This window comes from Tachypleus tridentatus, chromosome 6, assembly GCF_004210375.1.
Source record: "Tachypleus tridentatus isolate NWPU-2018 chromosome 6, ASM421037v1, whole genome shotgun sequence".
Taxonomy (NCBI): domain Eukaryota; kingdom Metazoa; phylum Arthropoda; class Merostomata; order Xiphosura; family Limulidae; genus Tachypleus; species Tachypleus tridentatus.
In genome coordinates this window covers 121,485,577-121,502,006 of record NC_134830.1, presented here as the reverse complement: position 1 = coordinate 121,502,006, position 16,430 = coordinate 121,485,577, and the positions used below count along the sequence as shown (strand labels likewise).

Below are 16,430 nucleotides of genomic sequence, written 5' to 3'. Positions count from 1 at the left end.
TTATGTACACTTTTTATTAGGTTTCAGGTTCTCCAATGAATCAGCGGCGAGTTGTATTTTCCGCCAGAAAGCATAGCTACGTCGAATAGTAAGAATCCGTAACACGGATATTTAAATTGATTGTTTTCTCTTAATATAGTTTGGAGAAAGAAAAGAGCCAATGGTTGGTTACAATGTAAATTTTTGCCTGTATGGTTTATTTTTGACAGGTTTGAGGTTTAAATTTCACTGTTTTCTCGGGATGGGGGTAAATCAGCAGGAAGTGGATTGTTTTCCAGCACCATCCTACCCCTGATAGGAAGAGCGCAGATAACCTCTATCTTTGTGATAATACGAATTGTTCGTTATGAATTTCGTGCAAAGCCACTCGAGGGATATCTGCGCTTGCTGTTCTTAATTTAGCAGCGTAAGACTAAAGGGGAGGCAGCTAGTCATCACCACCCACTGTCGACTCTTAGGCTACTTTTTTACCAACGAATAGTGGAATTGACCGTAACTTTATAACGCATTCACGGCTGAAAAGGTGAACATGTTTGGTGTGACGGAGATTCGAATCCGCGACCCTCAAATTAAGACTCGAGTGACTTAACCACTTGGCCATGCCAGGATGTTTGAGGTTTAAATGTCGCTGTTTTATCGGGAAGAGGATAAGGTCTAAATCGACAGGAAGTGGATTGTTTTCCGTATTATTCTACCCCTGATGGGCAAATAACTTATAGCCTTGTGTTAATACGGAACGGATGACAGTTTTTCTCATACCCTCTACATACACAGTTGAATGTTTTTGTTCTGTATTAAAAATACAAGCTAAATACTTTGACGAATTATATCTAGTGTTAAACTGATGAACTATGAAATCTTTCTAAGTATGTCGCGTCATGTTTATTGTACAAAGGCCATTCGTCTAATCGCTTTATGTACTAGATCAGCGTCATGGCTTGCAGTATGAATATCATATTCATGTTATACGTAACTACATGCTTCCTGTTTTTAAAGGAATGTGCGGGCGGTTTTCAAAGATAATAGTAGAGGGGGGAGGGTAAAATATTTCCCCTGATCACTGTAATTTTATTTGGTAAACGCTGTAATATGGCGTAGCGTTTAACTACTGTAGCTTGGTTTATAGAAACATTAACAATTGGATCACTCTCTGAGTATTGTAGTTTTACTTGTCGACACAGTTACATCAAGTAATGATTGACCACTGTAGTTTTGTATATAGATATAGTAACCACGGCTAATGATTGACTACAACAGTTTTGTATATAGATATAGTGACCACAGGTAATTATTGACCACAACAGTTCTGTATATAGATATAGTAACCACAGGTAATGATTGAACACCGTAGTTTTATACTACCTTAGTATATTACCTTTAATTAACGTTGAGAGTACTTTGTAACTTTAGGTCTGAATACGGTATAAAGGAAGATCTAATAACGTACAATAAACAAAGGTAGTATTTAGAACTTCGGTTCTTCATGTTAGTTTTATAGACTATATATAAATCCATTTCACGTTTTAAAGGCTAGCTCACTCCCGACGAACGCCTACCTCCCCTCTCCACAGCGATATGTCTGCAGACTTATAATGATAAATATCGGATTTCTATACCCATGGTAGGCAAAGCCCATATAGTCCATTGTGTACCTTTGTGCTTAACAAACAAATATATGCTCTGATACAACAAACGCCACGACTTATGTCTTAGAATTCCTGCCCATTTGCAACCTAAACGGACTTTTTGGATATATTCGTGGATCTTAAAGCAAGCACATATTTTTAAACGAAGAAAGCCAACGGCAAAGGTTCGAACTACGTATGCCTGCTGGATTGTCAATGTCTTGTCGAAAGCGAATGTAATAATTAACGTTTTAAAACAAAAAAAAATATGGTATCGGGTCCGTGAATCTACTGGTTTCATTTATGACATCACAATTGTTGTTACCTCAGGCCACCATGCTAGCAACGCACGTGGTGTAATTACCCACCTGCATTCGAACTTTTATTTACTGAAGGCACTTGCTCACAGTGAATAACCTCTTCAAATACACAATGCTACCCTTGTTATTGCTTTATTACAAACACAGACGGATAGCGACTCCTGACACCGAAACAGACGTTGAATTATAATAAAGTAATATTTGCAAATAGCAGGTCTTGTGAAATCTGTATTCATGACTCAGACGCCCAAACTAACTGGAACAAAATAACTAAATTTCGGACGTTACTCTACACACGTTGTTAATGCCACAATCAAATCTACATCATAATAATTTATAAAAATAACTCTAATTATTAAATTAGACTAGCAAAAATTTTTTTTCTTGGATACATTCGAATTCAAATTTTTTAGCATTTCGAGTATTTGTGGAATTCATAGACATTGTATTTGAATACACACTACATATTGTACTTACCTCACACACAGCACACCCTACTAGTTAACACACTTCACACACATTACATATTATACTTGCTTTACACACAGCACACCCTACTAGTTAACACACTTCACACATTACATATTATACTTGCTTTACACACACTTTACTAGTCTACACACTTCACACACATTACATATTATACTTGCTTGACACACACTTTACTAGTTAACACACTTCACACGCATTACATATTATACTTGCTTTACACACACTTTACTAGTCTACACACTTCACACACATTACATATTATACTTGCTTGACACACACTTTACTAGTTAACACACTTCACACACATTACATATTATACTTGCTTGACACACACTTTACTAGTTAACACACTTCACACACATTACATATTATACTTGCTTGACACACACTTTACTAGTTAACACACTTCACACACATTACATATTATACTTGCTTGACACACACTTTACTAGTCAACACACTTCACACACATTACATATTATACTTGCTTGACACACACTTTACTAGTCAACACACTTCACACACATTACATATTATACTTGCTTTATACACAGCACACCCTACTAGTTAACACACTTCACACACATTACATATTATACTTGCTTGACACACACTTTACTAGTTAACACACTTCACACACATTACATATTATACTTGCTTTACACACACTTCACACACATTACATATACTATACTTGCTTTTACACACACTTTTACTAGTCAACACACTTCACACACATTACATATTATACTTGCTTTTACACACACTTCACACACATTACATTTACATATTATACTTGCTTTACACACACACTTTACTAGTCAACACACTTCACACACATTACATATTATACTTGCTTTTACACACAGCACACCCTACTAGTTAACACACTTCACACACATTACATATTATACTTGCTTTTTTACACACACACTTCTCACACACATTACATATTATACTTGCTTTTACACACACTTTTACTAGTCAACACACTTCACACACATTACATATTATACTTGCTTTACACACAGCACACCCTACTAGTTAACACACTTCACACACATTACATATTATACTTGCTTTTACACACACTTCACACACACTTCACACATATTACATATTATACTTGCTTTACACACACACTTTACTAGTCAACACACTTCACACACATTACATATTATACTTGCTTGACACACACTTTACTAGTTAACACACTTCACACACATTACATATTATACTTGCTTTACACACAGCACACCCTACTAGTTAACACACTTCACACACATTACATATTATACTTGCTTTACACACACTTTACTAGTCAACACACTTCACACACATTACATATTATACTTGCTTGACACACACTTTACTAGTTAACACACTTCACACACATTACATATTATACTTGCTTTACACACACTTTACTACTTAACACACTTCACACATTACATATTATATACTTGCTTGACACACACTTTTACTAGTTAACACACTTCACACACATTACATATTATACTTGCTTTACACACAGCACACCCTACTAGTTAACACACTTCACACACATTACATATTATACTTGCTTTACACACACTTTACTAGTCAACACACTTCACACACATTACATATTATACTTGCTTGACACACACTTTACTAGTCAACACACTTCACACACATTACATATTATACTTGCTTTACACACACTTCACACACATTACATATTATACTTGCTTTACACACACTTTACTAGTCAACACACTTCACACACATTACATATTATACTTGCTTTACACACAGCACACCCTACTAGTTAACACACTTCACACACATTACATATTATACTTGCTTTACACACACTTCACACACATTACATATTATACTTGCTTTACACACACTTTACTAGTCAACACACTTCACACACATTACATATTATACTTGCTTTACACACAGCACACCCTACTAGTTAACACACTTCACACACATTACATATTATACTTGCTTGACACACACTTTACTAGTTAACACACTTCACACACATTACATATTATACTTGCTTTACACACACTTTACTAGTCAACACACTTCACACACATTACATATTATACTTGCTTGACACACACTTTACTAGTTAACACACTTCACACACATTACATATTATACTTGCTTTACACACAGCACACCCTACTAGTCAACACACTTCACACACATTACATATTATACTTGCTTGACACACACTTTACTAGTCAACACACTTCACACACATTACATATTATACTTGCTTTACACACAGCACACCCTACTAGTCAACACACTTCACACGCATTACATATTATACTTGCTTGACACACACTTTACTAGTTAACACACTTCACACGCATTACATATTATACTTGCTTGACACACACTTCACACACATTACATATTATACTTGCTTTACACACAGCACACCCTACTAGTTAACACACTTCACACACATTACATATTATACTTGCTTTACACACAGCACACCCTACTAGTTAACACACTTCACACACATTACATATTATACTTGCTTGACACACACTTTACTAGTTAACACACTTCACACACATTACATATTATACTTGCTTTACACACACTTTACTACTCAACACACTTCACACACATTACATATTATACTTGCTTGACACACACTTTACTAGTTAACACACTTCACACACATTACATATTATACTTGCTTTACACACAGCACACCCTACTAGTTAACACACTTCACACATTACATATTATACTTGCTTTACACACACTTTACTAGTCAACACACTTCACACACATATTACATATTAACTTGCTTTTTACACACAGCACAACCCTACTAGTCAACACACTTCACACGCATTACATATTATACTTGCTTGACACACACTTTACTAGTTAACACACTTCACACACATTACATATTATACTTGCTTGACACACACTTCACACACATTACATATTATACTTGCTTTACACACAGCACACCCTACTAGTTAACACACTTCACACACATTACATATTATACTTGCTTTACACACACTTTACTAGTCAACACACTTCACACACATTACATATTATACTTGCTTTACACACAGCACACCCTACTAGTCAACACACTTCACACGCATTACATATTATACTTGCTTGACACACACTTTACTAGTTAACACACTTCACACACATTACATATTATACTTGCTTGACACACACTTCACACACATTACATATTATACTTGCTTTACACACAGCACAACCTACTAGTTAGCACACTTCATGCACATTATCTCGTATTCAAAATTCACACTGCATCTTGTATACAGTTTACGCATTACACGTGGTATACAATTTAAACAATAGGTTTTAACTCGATTCATACACACACACACTACGCGTTGTATACAAATTAGACACTACACGTGGTTGATTGTCCACATAGCTTTTTCACAAAAAACAAAACACTTTACTAACGCTTTTTTTATTGTTAGACAACATTAAAGATGTGTTTCAAATATTCTGTTTTCCAATTTTATTCCATTGCTATATTAACCTCAGAAAGTAAATGACTTAGGATGAACGACCTACGAACTGTGGTTTTAAAATTACTCTCGAAATAGCGTGTTATTTGAAGGTATGAAAATATTGGAAATGATTAATTAAGAAGTTTTAAAATACCAGATGGCGATACCGTTTTGGTCACGAGAGTTTTCTTGATAAGAAGAAATGAATCGAATGTTTGTGAGCATGTAGATCTTAAACAAAAAATATTTTTTCAAATACTTTAAGATTGGTAATCATCGCGTGGGTCATTATCCAAGTAGATTTCATTTAATTGGAAGGAAACGTTTGAAGAAGTAAATCCAAACATTAACCACGAAGAAACATGCTTTAATATCTAAATAATCTGATAAGGATTGGCCTATTTTTGTTACTTAACCATTTACTCACACACTTATCATTTACATAGTAAATTGATCAGAAAGAGAAAAAAAAGTTTAATTAATTTCAAAACAGTTTAATACATAGTTACATCATGCTTTCCTCGGGAAATCAATTGTGCGTCACGTAAATGTACGTGTATATTTATGTCTATCTGTATATTTATATACACACGCAATGTTGTTAACTCCAGGGGTATTTAATCTCTCTACCGTAACTTGTCAAGTTACCCACACTGATAACCACGATTCTTCCTCAGCTAATTAGCTCAAGTTCTGAGGGCTCGTGCTCAGAAACCTGCCATCCATCATATCTACTATCGAACAGGGGGGAAGGGGCAAAAAAGGACTATGTATACAACGTGCCCTGTGGCTATGCGTGGAAATTATGATGGAAATATTCGTATGAAACTGCTAGCCTCAGTGAGCACACTGCAAAACATTTTATGGTAACCTAACTTTCATATTTATTGTGACGGATTTCTGCAGTGCAACAAACCTGACGCACTAAGCCTAAACTTGTTTTAAATTATCACAGAATCTTGAAATGACAATGTACCTTGCTTGTTTGTTTGTTTGTTTTGAATTTCGCGCAAAGCTACTCGCGGGCTATCTGCGCTCGCCGCCCCTAATTTAGCAGTGTAAGACTAGAGGGAAGGCAGCTAGTCATCACCACCCACCGCCAACTCTTGGGATACTCTTTTACCAACGAATGGTGGGATTGACCGTAACATTATAACACCCTTACGACTGAAAGAACGAAGATGAAGGGGATTCGAACTCAATACGAGTCGAGCCCCCTAACCACCTGGCCATGCCAACTCTCACTTGTTTGTATATGCACACAAATTCAGGTTGTGGTATCTATTTACTAGATGAAGCACAAAGCCTCCTACAACTGTGTTCATCGCAGGGATCTAACCGAGGTTTTCAGCCTTCTAGTCACTCTTTCCATTAGCTGCTGAGTTACAAGACGGCTGTAGTATTATAAAAATAAATAATTTAACGTGGATTTAAATTTGTTTGTTTTGATGCGAAGTTGCTAAATGGGCTATGTGTAACGAACACCACAGGATCGAACCCCAGATCTTAGTGTTATAATCCCTACAGCATACTGCTGAGCCACTGGTTGACATTGGGGATAAAAATAACTACATACGTCCGTAAATGCAATTAAATCACAACCACTTGTATAGAGTGGAGGATTATAAAATACGTAAAGACTGTAATGTAACAGTCTTGTACAAATAATAAAACATCCGAATTACTTATAAATTACGTCACAAGCATAGATAACAAAAGAATAAAAATCTATGATTCTAAATTCTAAACATAATGTATTTGAAATGCCCCTGATGTGTTGGAAAAGGGGTAAGGTTGAGAAATGGTCTCTGAGTTAAAAAATCCAATTTAAAAAAATTCAAAGTTAAAAAATTTTTTTGGAATGCACGCGCTACTTAAATATTAATTAGTGGCGTTAACATTTCCCGCTGTGGAAATTCCTATTATGACGTTCACCACTTCTTGGAAATGTATTTGTTAATAGTTCCAGCTGTGGCCTGTAAAGTCAAGACATTTTTCAAAAAGACCGCATTCTGAAAGCTCATCTACAAATATAAATTAGTTGTACAAAAACTGTTGTTATAGATCTAAATATTTGAACGTGAAAACCATGAACATTTAAGTCTAACAGTCGAGCCGCTCAACTCAACAGGCTTGAAATGCGATAGGGATTTTTCTCGACCTTCTTCGAAGGAAATCTGTTTTGAAATCAAAGTTGAAGCAGTTTATCTAATGCTTTACCTGATTCAAGGTAAACTTTTTTCACAGATTGTTACTTGCTTTATTTAAGCACAAAGTTGCTTGTTCCCACCGTAGAGATTGAATTCCGAATTTTAGACGTAAGTTTACCGGAAGATCGTAGAGACACAAGTTTGTTTGTTTGTTTTGAATTTCGTACAAAGCTACACGCTGCAGGCTTATGACGCTACAATTCGGGTTTTGAAACCCGTGGTGAACAGTACATAGACTTTCTGTCAAGGAACTAGAAAATTTGCGTCGGAACTAAGTTTATAATATATATCAAAAGTGAGTAAGAAAAAGAGAGCCATTGGTAGCAGTATAAAATTATCATATATATCAGAATTTAAGATTATCTGATATCTATCACAAAATACCTTATATTGAAATGTATAGAGTGGAGTGGACACCTTATCTACGAGTACAACTAAAACTGAAACAGAAACTTCAATATAATGTTAATAGCTATCACTAATAAAAAGGGGCTTAGATTCTGGGGAGAATAGGGGGTATACATCCCCCCTTCATTTTAGGTGGGGGATATGGTGCATACAATCATTCCCCCCCTACAGTTTGGTCTGTTGAATTGTTTTATTGCATCACAGGTCTACAAATTGTGTGTTTGTTCTTGTGATTCTTGTGTTCTTACCAATTGAATTACTTAATTATGCCTAGATGTATGCTTTTTCAGTAGCCGAAATGTACATTTCTAATATAGGCGTGCTTCTAAGCTTTTCGATTTAAATGATAGTTCGTAAGTATCAGTCAGTAGGCCAAAGTAGACATGCAAGTATCGTAGCAACAAGATTACTCTGTGACTGCATGTTTACAGCTTTGAAGTTCACGTAATCAGATATTACCAATTTGCAAATTGAACAGTCCACATAAGTGGTTGCAAAACTCACCCCCCCCATCTGGTGTAAAAAATCTACGCCCCTGCTAATAAAGCAACATATCTTATAAAGAGGGGATAAATCTAAGCCAGTCTGCGTTTGTTATTAATAGCAAAAGTGTATATAACTGACCTTGTGAAATGTCGAAACGCAACTGCATGAGTAAAAATTGCAGAAAATTTTTAGATACAAGGTAGTACAAATTGGTCAGACTTGGCGTTCAAACTATAGAGGCGGTGTTTCGTGACTCGCACATTGTTAACGCAAGAAACGTAAAATAAACAACGTGAACTGGGCTTTGGGTGTGGGTGCATTATAAGAGTGAGTGTAAGATCTCACTATTAGGTCTGAGAAGATTAGCCCAAGAGACTGGTGACAGATGGTGTTGGCTCTAGTTTGTTACTTGAAACATCTGTAGTTTTTAAAGCAACATTCTCGTTTTAAAATATGTTTTACTTATGTTTTATTTGTTTATTTTCAACACTGAACTTTTAAAGCACGTGCAACTGACAAAAACTTATAATGCACATTTTACCAAAGTAGTGTTATTTTAAATTATATCTTTTTCTTCTTTTTTTTTTTGGTTGATTCGCAAGTCTTCCATATCCTTCACTTCTTTTGTAAGGTTTCATCATTGTGAAGCACAAAGCTGTACAATGGGCTGGCTGTCTGTGTTGTGCCTACTACGAGTATCGAAGTCCGATTTTCAGCGTCGTAAACCTGTAGGCTTCCAGATGAGACGCTTATGGTCTTTTATGTGGACGATCTAAAGTTATTTTCCCACAGAAATACTCATAGACTGACAGAAGTAACTTTTCAGAACTGAAAATATTTGGTAATGACCCATGTACATCATGAAACCATGGTGCTTGTATAGTATTTGTACATCATCAAACCATGGTGCATGTATGGTGTTCGTACATCATGAAGTAATGCTGCTAAATCAGTATTTATAGATCATTAAACCATGGTGCATGTACAGTATTTGTACACCATCAAACCATGGTGCTTGTATAGTATTTGTACACCATCAAACCATGGTGCTTGTATAGTATTTGTACGCCGTCAAACCATGGTGCATGTACAGTATTTGTACATCATCAAACCATGCTGCTAAAACAGTATTTGTTCATCATCAAACCATGCTGCTAAAACAGTATTTGTTCATCATCAAACCATGCTGCTAAAACAGTATTTGTTCATCATCAAACCATGCTGCTAAAACAGTATTTGTTCATCATCAAACCATGCTGCTAAAACAGTATTTGTACATCATCAAACCATGCTGCTAAAACAGTATTTGTTCATCATCAAACCATGCTGCTAAAACAGTATTTGTTCATCATCAAACCATGCTGATAAAACAGTATTTGTTCATCATCAAACCATGCTGCTAAAACAGTATTTGTTCATCATCAAACCATGCTGCTAAAACAGTATTTGTTCATCATCAAACCATGCTGCTAAAACAGTATTTGTACATCATCAAACCATGCTGCTAAAACAGTATTTGTACATCATCAAACTGTGGTGCTTATAAAATATTTGTACATCAAACCATGCTGCTTATACAACATTTGTACTGACGGCATCTTTCATTAAAGGAATACTCTTGGATTTTTATAAAATGTAATATGTAAAAATCGTTATATTTCGGGAGTATTTACTTTGTTTTTCTTAAGTGATCCAAACTACACATTATTGATATAAATATTGTTTATAAAAATAAAATGTAAAAATTGTATCAAGAACAAAGACGCGAAGGAAGGGATGTGCACACGTCCTCGCCAAACCAGCTTAGTCGATCAGAAGCATACAACCCAATTAAAGTATACCATTTACCTAAAAATATTATTTCGTTTCAGAAATAATAGTATCTGAAGCAGAAAGTTTTAAGTTTTGAGACGGTTCATTTCTTCTGTCGTCATCCTCAGGTTTACTTGTTCAGTGAGAAACAATTGTCATTACTTTGTATAATAAATTTCGAACTGTGAAAATTTGGATTTGGAAAAGCCGCATTATTAAATAACTTTTCGATAACTTTGAGTTCCTCACTGATTTTTTTTTTATGTATTTTGTAACGCGTTTCAAAAACATAATCAACAATTTTTAGTTTTATATGGTGGCAGGAAACAGAGCCATCTATATAAGGCCGATGTCCTCTGCCCTTGGGTGGTCCTATAATAACTAACCCCCTTTCTTCTCCCCTTCCTTTTGTTAGCATTTGCTTCTTTCTTCCGTGCCATGAATGGAGTTCGTCCTTAAAGTAATAATAACGTATTTATAACTGCCGGCCAGATACATTGTATTTCTGAAACTCCTTTGTCTAAAATAATTTACGTAAAATACACTATATAACCTGCGTTAGCACAATGCAACATAACAATTTGTAATTTTATGAGCTTTTTCAAATCCGGAGGAAGGAACGAAGTTTTTAACTGAATACATATAGCATAGTATCATGTCTTGAATTTCATAATCGGATTAATCAACCAAATGCTTAACATGGAAATATTTTGTTTCCACATTTGTCTTTATGATTCATATGTCTGAGATAATGTGTGTGTGTGATAAGGTGCTATAATTCTAGAATAATTACAGATTGTTTGTTTGTTTGTTTTTTAATTTTGCACAAAGCAACTCGAGGGCTATCTGTGCTAGCCGTCCCTAATTTAGCAGCGTAAAACTAGAGGGAAGGCAGCTAGTCATCACCACCTACCGCCAATTCTTGTGCTACTCCTTTACCAACGAATAGTGGGATTGACCGTCACATTATAACGCACCCACGGCTGAAAGAGAAAGCATGTTTGGTGCAACCGGGATTCGAACCCGCAACCCTCAGATTACGAGTCGAACGCCTTAATATACCTGGTATATTAGTTGGCGATGGGTGTTGATGACTAGCTGTCTTCCCTTTAGTCTTACACTGCAAAATTAGGAACGGCTAGCGTAGATAGCCCTCAAGTAACTTTGCGCGAAATTAAAGCAAACAAGCTTTCTTGCATATTAAACTTTGTTTTTAGTAATTGTGTACCAACAACCTTATGAATGTATTTAATATTGGCATTGATAATTTTATATATTCACTCATATTTTATATTCATGAAAAGTACACCTAATAATAACAGTCTGTAAAAAAAATCACAAAAAATGTTTTTATTTTTATTTTAGTATTGAATAATATATTACAAATATTTAGGAATGAAATTTGGTTTTAGTATTGACCGGTAGGCGGATTTTAAGACATCTTTTTGGTAATCGTGGAACAATAATTAAACAGGAAGCTGTACAATGATGTGGCGTTGAAGAATATTCGGACACAGTTTTTAATGTTGTGCGTTCGCTGACATACTAGTGAGCATTGTTGTTATGAGGATTAGACTTGGCCATATTTTTATCAAATTATATAAACAACCAGTCCAATGAAAGAAAAACGATACAAAAATATCTGAATTACGAGTAACGAACAGACTAGAAGAACCTTTCAAATAAACTGAACGTATTTTACGTCATTTGGAAGGTAGGCCAAATTTTAGATATTAGTAATAAAATACGACCAATTAATTTTGAAGCGAGTCATATTTTAGATATTAATTGTCAAATGCAATCAAATACTTTGGAAGTGAGGCCTATTTTTAGATATTAGTACTAAAACATGACCAGTTAACATGGAAGTCAGGCTTTTTTTTTTAGCATTTGTCACGTTTTCTTAATTGATTAGACATAAGTGAATTTTTTGACCAATAAAACATTTTTAACATTTGTCAGGCTAATCAATTTGCATAAAACGTAGATGAATTAATACTGAAGGTGGACCTACTTGTACATATTAGTCGCAAAACATAGCCATTTGATTTGAAATGTACGTCTGTTATTAGATATTAGAACTAAAACACGTCCTATTTTTAGAAAATATTAGATTACGACTCATTAGCTAAGTTCGCCATTATATTTCGCATACTTTTTAATTATTATTTATTTAATATTATTGCTGCTATATTAATATATACGTTAATGAACATTAATTTGGCAATTAAAAATGTCTCGCCTTTAATAATAGCAACGTTTCTTGTGGTTTAGTGGATATTAATTAATTATAAACTGTATAGCTGTGATGGCGTTGATATTTATAGCAAACGCTATTTGGGTCGTTTGAACGGTATATATATATGTATGTTTTTATCTGTGTGGCTGTACTTGAAGAGACTCGAGTCTGTCACACTTAATTCCTCGGTTAATAATGTTGTGGTAGAAGTGCTGCAGATTAAAAAAGTTCATATATTAAGAATGGTTTAAAAATTTACAAAGAGCAATTTATCGAAAATCTATATAGCATTACTCTCCAAAGTTTATATTTTCTAGATATATTAGGATATGCACATATACCCAGAGAATCTAACGATGGTTGAATGAAAATTTTGGTCAGAAAGTGAGTGAATAAAGTAGGATTTTAAAATATTCACGTTGCCTTCTACGTGCTTTTAAAATTAGTAAATGCTGCGCTTGTTTCAGAATTAAGGCCATCCAAGCTAGGTACGTCCGGACCTAATTTTCAATTCATAGGCTAGAGGAAAGGGAACAAGCAGAACCCGCCGCCAACTCTCGGTTTATTTGTGGCTTGGCTCGCAAAATAGTGGAGTTTGACAGTCAGTCGTATAGCACATCTACTGCAGGCTATGAACCATGAGCCCCCAGACTTACCGTCTGAGCAGACTCATTAGTAGGCTACACCCATTCAGGGTTGTTTCAATATAATTTTCGGAACTATTTTATATAGTTAAGCTTTTTGACAATTGATATTCAATTATTTTGTTATTATTTCGGTAAATTAATTAAATTTCTTCATTTTATTTGTAGTTGAATTTCGCCCAAAGCTACTCAAAGGTTGTCTGCACTAGTCGTCCGTAAGTTGGAAGCAATAAACTACAGGGAAGACAGTTAATCAGCACTGCTAGTTCTTAAATTACTCTTTAACAATGAAAAGTAGAATTGACTGTCACTTTTATAAAGCCACCATATCTCAAATGGTAAGCTACTTTGATGATGGAATTCGAAATCGTAATCCTTAAATTGCTAATCAAGTGTCCTAGCCATCAAACCATGTGAGACCAACTTATTTTATTAAAATATTTTTGGGCAATCAGCATTTAATATCATTGACAGGTTTACTATGAAAGAAAACAAACAATATAATAAAACTTAAACATAAGAGATTGATTTTCTTGTTGTTTACGAAAATTGTTTTAAATTAATGGTAATTTTCTAAGGCAATTGTGCCGATTTCACCAGAAAAAAAGGTCTATTCGGAGCTTGTTTTGTGCCGAAAGATAATACCAAATCGCTTTTTCTTTGTGTATCAACCTTGTTCCTCTATTGACAAGGTTTCACAACAAATATTAATAGGGGGAAGATCATTATTTACTCTTTAGTTTCGTATTGCTTGCCGATTATTTATGGAAGACTTTTGTTATTTGGCACAAAGCTACACAAAGGACTATCTGTGCTCTGCCCATCACTGGTTCCGAAACCCGTGACATACTGCAGAGCTACAAGGGGGCAGAAAAACTTTTATTGTTATTCACTGTGGCGTTATTTAAACAGAAAACACTAAAATATACATAATTTACTAAACGTTGTAATTAAATTTGAACTGTTTTTCTAGCATAAAAAAGACAATGAAAGACGTTACGATACTTCCATATTCTTGTGAATATTAGTAGTTGCCGAGTTACTACAGATGTTTGTAGAATCCTATAGGGGGCGTACAAGACTGAAGGAAACTGTTTTATATGTTTTATGAACTGTATACTTTAAGTAAAAACACATTCTAGTAGAAACAATATTAAACCAATAAGAACTTTATTTTATTTTTTAAATGACTAGCAAATTACACGATTTTGTTTGCAATTGAAATTGTGTGAAACATTTTGGAAGTTCACCATTAATCATTTCGAAATGTGCTCTGCACGTGCTTTTAGTGTTTGATGTTATGTGACTGAAATATGAAACTCGTGGATTTACTGTTTTTAGGAACGGCGCAGTAAAACTGTTTGGACTTTCAACAGGAATGTCGCTCATAATTTGTTTATTAAGTCAATGAAGAACAAAGAGAGGCAATATCCTATTGTTTCTGACAGGTTAGCACGCCTTCTTGAGGGGTAATACCGGGTTTACCTCATTCTAGCCTTACCTCTAAGGTAGACAAGTCCACGTGTCGAAGGTTCTAGGTTTTATCTTGGTTTGTTTTTATAGGATTTTAAAACTTTTCGTTTCATAAATATAGTATAACTTAGTATCCTTGCGTCAGGCTTAGCCATACCACATTTATAACTGCTGAGAAGAAGAAAGATAGGTAGTCAGAAGCACCATCCGCCTACATGGCTATTCTTAACTGAAGAGCGGAATTAACTATCACAGTTATTATGACCTAACAGCTGAAAATATGTTAACTGGCGTATTATGATTCGAATCTTGGGTCTTAAAAATCCGCAGTTCGACCTGCTGACCACTATGTTTATGTTAATTCCCGTCTTTACAAGAATGAGAAGGTTATCGATATGGGTTAGCTGATGTAACTCGAAACTGAAATACTTGGCTGAGCAAGAACGTACATTTATAAAGTGACAATATTAATTGTTTTTGTAGATAACAGCAAAGCATATCACTCATTGTCTTAATTGCAAAATATTTAAACTAGGGATTTAAACCTGTATGCAAGTTAAGGTTTTTATTTCCTCGTTAACTGTTTATGTAATTGAATGGCATATTATTAATACTGTTGTTAATAGTCCGTAATCTGCTTTTATCGTTAATTTCTTATCATTGTCTGTAATAATATTCAAATTAACTTGATTTTTGACTATCTCTGACACTTCGCCTTGGTTGCCATCTACTGCCGTCTTCAAGGGTGTTGCCCTAAGATTCTCAACCTATGCTTGAGAAACATGATCATAAGAGCTATCCAATGGACTAAATTTTTGGATGCTAATGGTAACCTATGTTGTTATTGTTTTTCAGTAGCGGTAGCCAGCTTTTGCTAACATTAGTGAATGATTTGCCTTGGATAGGAGATTTTTGAACTAGGGGTCGCAGGAAGGTGTCAGAGAGCTGAAAATGTATTTTCAAAATAGCTGGTATGGGTGTTAGTACTTTAATTTGTGTACAGTGTCAGGGAGCTGTTTAAGACCTGTTGGATGGGGGACATCAATCAGGATGAGGATTTTTATGGGGGGGGGGGAGCTTATAGTGAGAAAGTTTGGGAAACCCATGGCCTATCTACATATAGAAAGTCCACGCCTGGGTGGAAGTGTTAGTCATTTTTAATTTTTCCTTTATATTATGACAATG

General features: G+C 34.9%; 1 protein-coding gene across 2 annotated transcripts in view; it reads left to right on the top strand.

The window, feature by feature from the left end:
• Positions 1-12,325: 12,325 nt before the first annotated feature.
• LOC143253478 (protein Wnt-16-like) overlaps positions 12,326-16,430 on the top strand; it is an 88,080-nt gene continuing 83,975 nt past the window's right edge. Inside the window, exons 1-2 of one of the 2 annotated variants that reach the window (XR_013029651.1) lie at positions 12,326-12,603; positions 13,941-14,110. The gene's annotated coding sequence lies outside the window, so the exon portion shown is untranslated. The remainder of the gene's footprint in view (positions 12,604-13,940; positions 14,111-16,430) is intronic. The other variant, XM_076507457.1, reaches the window with a different exon arrangement.